Source organism: Oryzias latipes, chromosome 6, assembly GCF_053564925.1.
Source record: "Oryzias latipes strain Hd-rR chromosome 6, Olatipes_Hd-rR_3.1".
NCBI classification, from domain to species: Eukaryota; Metazoa; Chordata; class Actinopteri; order Beloniformes; family Adrianichthyidae; genus Oryzias; species Oryzias latipes.
In genome coordinates this window covers 5,426,620-5,432,834 of record NC_136242.1, presented here as the reverse complement: position 1 = coordinate 5,432,834, position 6,215 = coordinate 5,426,620, and positions in this window count along the sequence as shown.

The window sequence follows — 6,215 nt, the reverse complement described above, 5'->3', positions numbered from 1 at the left end:
ACCACAGTCTCCTCAGTCCAGAAGCAGCAACAGCCTGCTCCAGTGTTGATGGGCCATTTCATTTATGGAGTGAACAAATGACAAACGTGTGGAAGTTCACCCAAATCTCCGTGTCTTCTCTACTTTAATGGGGGGGGGGAGGGTTAAATGGGGGAGGTCTGCTAACATCAGTCCACCAAGTCCTGCATCAGTCCTCTGTTTCTTTGTCAGTATACAGCAGAAACAGCCCTCAGAGTTATTTTTTTTTTTTTTTCTTTTTTTTTTTTAACTTGTCCTGTCCAACAGCTGGGCAGACAGACGAGAGCTGAGGGCCTCTTGTGTTGGACATATTTTGCTTTAACAAGAGGGGTTATTAATCTTCTGACAAACCAAAGGTATGTCTGAATAAACCCCTTTTGTAATTGAGGCCAAACTTTATTAATTTCAATCATGTCTGAAAATCTTTGGTGTTGGACCGGACGGAAAAGGAAAGAAGGGAAGAAGAGAGAGGGACGCTAGAGAGAGGGGGGGGTAGGGGGTGATAATAGGAGGGGAAGGGGGATAAGACCATGAAGCAGCATAAAGCAACAAGTTTACTGGTTGTTAATCATTATGGTAAGGTTCAAATGCAGTACAAAAAGGGCGGGGCCCGTCCACACACACACTCAAATGTTATAAACACACCTGCTAGCTGCAAAAATGTCCACCTGTCGACATGTACACAAAACAGATAGTGTTCACACGCATACTTATGCCTTAAAACCAACTAGTGTGAAATATTTCAGTCATTCAGTCATGCAAACTGTTAGTGCAAAGGTGAGCTAACACCAGTGCTCAGGTGAGGTTTTATGTTCTTCTAAAATGGATGGTGGAACGTGAAAAGAAGGAGGGAGAGTGCCCAGCCATCCCCACCCCAAGACCCCCACCGCAGCAGCAGCGGCAGCCGGAATCCCCCCAACGCCACACGGGAACCGGCAGGGAACAACCGCCGCCCGGGCGACCAAGCCCGCCACCCAGGCCAGGGCCAGCAGGGCCGCCGCAAGGCCCCCAGAGCCAGAGGCCAGGGAAGCACGGAGGGAAAGAGAGCGCCGCCCCAGCCCAACCAGGAGAGCAGCCCCCCCGCCGCGCCGGGAGAACCCAACGCAGAGCCCCACCGGAGAAGGACGCCCACAGCCCCAAACGAGCACCCCACCACCACCCAGGAGTTCCGGGCATCCCCCCGCCCCAACCCCAGGTACGAGCCAGGACCCCCCAAGGGAGACCCGCTCCGCACTCCAGGCAACCATCCGCCCGGCCCACGGTTGGTCCAGGGAGGAGCGAGGCAGGGGGCCCGCCGCCACCGCCCAGGAGGTGGGAACCCCGGGGAAAAAAAGAGGGCCCACAAGGGGTGTTATAAATATGGCCCGACCAGGCTCGGCCACAGTTGGAAATTTGGCGGGGCCCAGCACTCAGGAGCAAGGACCAGAACCCACCCCCCAGGGACCAGACACCCCCGGCTCAGATGTAATGTGAACTCCCCCACCGCGCGGAGAGAGCACCGCCGGGCCCAGGAAGCCGGCACCCCGGGGACACGGCCGCCGTTGCAAAGGGGGGCCCGCACCCCCCACCAGGGAAGAGGCAGGGGACAGACGGACCCAGGTCCCACCTTCCTTGCAAATTGTGTGTGCGTGTATGTGTGTTTGAGATGGTGTGTGTGTGCATGTGTGTGTGTTTATGTTGGGATGTATATATTGAGGGGGGAGGGGTGTGTGTACTAAGGGGGGTGCAGTTAAAATTGGCGGGTAGGGCACTAAGGGGACATCTCCTGATTACTCACAGTGACGTCCCCTCACCCTCCCCACCAAGGGGCCCTAAATGTCTAAGGTGCGGTTAAAATTGGCGGGTAGGGTGCTAGGAGGACATCCGCTGCTTGCTGGCAGTGATGTCCAAGCACCCCCCCTACCAAGGGCCCTACATGTCTAAGGTGCAAATAAAACCGAAAGGGGGGGGCCCACTCCATACGGCAACCATAGGAGGGGGGCCACTGCCTAGTAAACCCCCCCCCAAGGCTCATCGCAGGCTAAGCCCCCCACCCCCTCACCCTATTATGAGGTTATATGAGGAAGGGGGTAAGTTGGGGACAGCTGATAAACTGTCCCCCGGTGGTCAAACAGCTGTCCCCCGCCCCTCCCCCAGCAAGGGGGCCAGGCCCACCCAGCCCAGGGGCCCCACCCCCGGAGGCGCCGACACCCCAGGCCCAGCACCACCCCCCCCACACAGAGAGAGAGGAGCCAGAAAGCGCCGGCCCCCCCCGGAGCAAGCCCAGGCCCCCACCCCCAAACGCCGGCCCTAGAAGAGCTCTGGTCAGGCCTCGACGGGACCGAGGCAGCCAACCGGCCGGGGAAACCGCCGATGGCCTCAGCGGAGACCCCGACCCGTCAACCCCCCCTGCCCCGTACCAATAGTGGACCCCCCCCTCCCCCAGAATGCCCCCCCACAGGTCAGGGCCGACAAGACCCCCCACCCCACCCCACCCCAGACCCCGCAGCCGAAGCGGAGGACACCCAGAGCGACCGGGGGCCCCAAGAGGGTTGTCCCGTCCCGCCCCAGAGCCAGGGAAGGGCCGATCCCAGCCCCAGGCGTAGATGGGAAGCCCATCCAGTGCCGCTGCCCCCCCCCCCCCCGAGCAGCGCCCCCCGCCGACCCCCCCCAGCACAGGCAAAGGGACCACCCCCCCAAGCCAGGCCAGACCACCACCCCACCCCCCCACCACGCACCCCCACACCCAAGCCCAAAGGACCACGCAGCGCCCCAGCCCGCCCCACCCAGGCACCGGACCCGACCCCCCGACTAACGGAGCCCCCCACCGCCCCCGCCAGGCACCGGAAGCCCCGACCCCCACCCCAAACCACGGCAGAAGGGCAAGGAGCAGCGACGACCAAGCCCCCCACCCCCTAAGTCATGGAGTCAACCACAGGAGACCAGAGAGACTGAATTCTTTCAAAGTTACTTGAGCTTTGGGCTGACATTTTTTCCAAGCTGATATGATCAAGCAGCAGATTTCTGTGTTGACTTATATTTATATTTTTTTTGCTTTTCCAATTTATTAAAATAGTTTTTTTAGCAATGCAAAGAGTTATGAAAATGATAGATGCTAATCCTCCTTCTACATCGATGGCACTCATGTCACCAAGCACACAAAGTGACGGTGAAGCTGTGATTGAAACCTTAAGCCAGACTGATAGATCGGCACATACCTGCTGCCAGAGAGCCTGGACAGGCGTGCAGAACCATAGTGCATGCATGTAATTGTCGGGTAGATTACTGTCACAGTGCTGACAAATGTCTGAGTTACTGAGACCCATCTTGAACATCCTCTGTCCAGTGTAGTAAATTCTGTGAAGAGTTTTGAAATGGATTAGCTGCAGATTGAAATGGATTAGCTGCAGCCCTCAGAGTTAGATCTGAAGTCTGTAATGTGGAAGAGAAGGGGGCCTAGAACAGTTCCCTGTGGGACTTCCACGCTGTAGTTTAGGATACAATCAAACAGCTGGAGTGGTGGGGCTGATCCAACCAACAGAAATTCTAAATTACGATTCTGAACACACTTCTGGTTCTTAGCCAGTGTGAGATTCTATAAACCCTGAGCTGGTGTAACCCTTGTGCTATCCTAGGCACTTTAACATTGGGAGTTGGGTCATTTAGACCCACTAGACAGTGCTCTGAACCTTTTTTCTTCAATGATTTGTCATCTTCACTGGTGTCCATGGATTACATGAAATCTTTCCACCTTTATCCACCTTTGTCATGGTAGGGAGAACACCTCAATGGAAGGGTGGGGTCATCTAAGACAGCACAAGGGTTAAGCAGAGCTACTCGTTCTTGGTCCTGGAGATCTCCAAGCCCTGCTAGCTGCTAATCCGCTCAATCAGATGTCTCCACTGTTCAATTATGTAAACACACAGGTAATTAGCAGCAAGCAATGCAGAGAGAGGTGGGAAACAGGCAGGGTGGTAGATCTCCAGGACCAAGAATGAGCTACCCTGATCTAAATCCTCTTCCTGTAATACCCGAGTTGGTCCATGGGGAAATTGCAGAAATTTTACAAAAAATGTGTTTTGAACTTAACCCTTGTGCTATCTTAGATGACCCCACCCTTACATTGACGTGTTCCCCCTACCATGACAAAGGTGGATAAAGGTGGAAAGATTTCATGTAATCCATGGACACCAGTGAGGATCACAAATCATTGAAGAAAAAAGGTTCAGAGCACTGTCTAGTGCAGTGTTTTTCAACCAGTGTGCCGTGGGAGATGGTAAAGTGTGCCGTGGGAAATTGCCCTCATTAATCATTAACTGATCTAAAAACATTTCCCATCTCCAGGAAATCAGCTCTTTGTTCATCCAAACTGGCCCTGATAAAACACTGAGTAGTTAGGAATATAAAAGATCTTAAAATTACTTTTTTCTTTGTGTTTATTTAATTCTATTAAAGACATTTTGATAAGAATGATGTTACCGCGATTTACCTGCAGCTGACAGTTTGCGGAAAAGTCCCGCCCCTTTAAATGTCTCCACCAATCATTCTTGAAGTCTTAATCACATTTCATCAGTCTGACCAATCAGAAGTGGTTAAAGTCTTCACTTCCTTGTTCTTAATTCTGCTGATAAAGTCGCTCAGTTCTAACAAAAGTACCAGCTAAAGCTCGTCTTTAGCGGTGTAGCTTTCCACAGAGTCCGGTGTCAGACCGTGGAACAAGTGAACAATACAATGAAGCTCAGAGACGCGAGTCTTTCTGCAAGTTTTCGGCAGTTTTCATACTACATCTCCCATGATGCATTGGCCTAAAGGGCCAGTGTCCCAGCGCACAATGAGTTGTCCTTGAGAAATGTCTTGAAACCACAACAAACAAACAGTTTCTAAATTTTCTAATTTAACTTTCATTTCATCTTTTAGAAAAAACAGCCGCAACTTCCTGCTTTTCCGGCCACAATTATCATAAAAATGCACGTGAGATTGCGGGGGTGGGGGGGGGGTGGCTGTCGATCAATACAGACCATGAATTTCTGTTTTGTTTTTTTTGGATGCTGGTGTGCCGCGGGATTTTTGTCAAGGTATAAGTGTGCCGTGGCTCAATAAAGGTTGAAAAACACTGATCTAGTGGGTCTACAAATCACGACAGCCAAGCAAAAACAGCAGTGTGCCTCTGCTGTCCCTAGATACAAAGATCTGTTAAAACTCATGTAACCCTTGTTCTATCCTAGGCACTTTAACATTGCGAGTTGGGTCATCTAGACCCACTAGACAGTGCTCTGAATCTTTTTTCTTCAATGATTTGTGATCTTCATTGGTGTCCATGGATTACATGAAATCTTTCCACCTTTATCCACCTTTGTCATGGTAGGAAGAACACGTCAATGGAAGGGGGGGGGGGTCATCTAAGATAGCACAAGGGTTAAAATGATAATTTTAGAGTTGTAGTTGGAAAGCATTTGGATGAGATCAACTCAATAGCCTACATTGACTTCTTCATTTTGGCATCAACTCAAAAATGAACTCTGCACCTGTAAGTGTGGGGGTGTTTGGTCTCACACACAGACATGTTTTACACAGATAAAACAGCCTGGGCTCAAACACCAATGTATGCAATATGTGTTTAGCACATTGAGAAAAATATCACCATGATAATTTTATGCTTAATCAGTTGTCCCCATCAAATCAGGAAAAGTCATGAAATATGAATATGAAGGAGCCCAGAAAACACATCCTTCTCCATCTCACTAGTGCCCCCTGTAGTTTCATTTTTGACAATGAAAGTGACTCATATCTCTATTTGGAATGATTAAAAACTCAAAACAATGACTTCTTTGAAAAGAAAAACGTTGCTGTAGCATGAACATGATAACTATTTTAGAGATTCCTTTTTTTCTGGAGCATGCACTTTGTAGACGATCCCTGGGCAGCTGTTTCACTGGATTCCATCTGGTGCCCCCCCCTGGACAGGTTGAGTCTCCTCAAGTTTCATGCAGTCGCCCTCAGAGCAAGATTGATCTTTTTCTTCAAAATCTGGATGAAGATGGGATGTGGTTTATTGTGAAATCCAGACCTTTTCTGGATCTTTCCAGTTGCTCCTTCCTCCTGTTCACCAACATTTTCATCAATCTCAGTGTTTCTCCAGCAGAAATGTAAAGATGGAAAGACGTTGGACTTTGTGTCTGTCATGGTACGAGTGTTTGTGCCTTCAAAGAAAAGTCTCA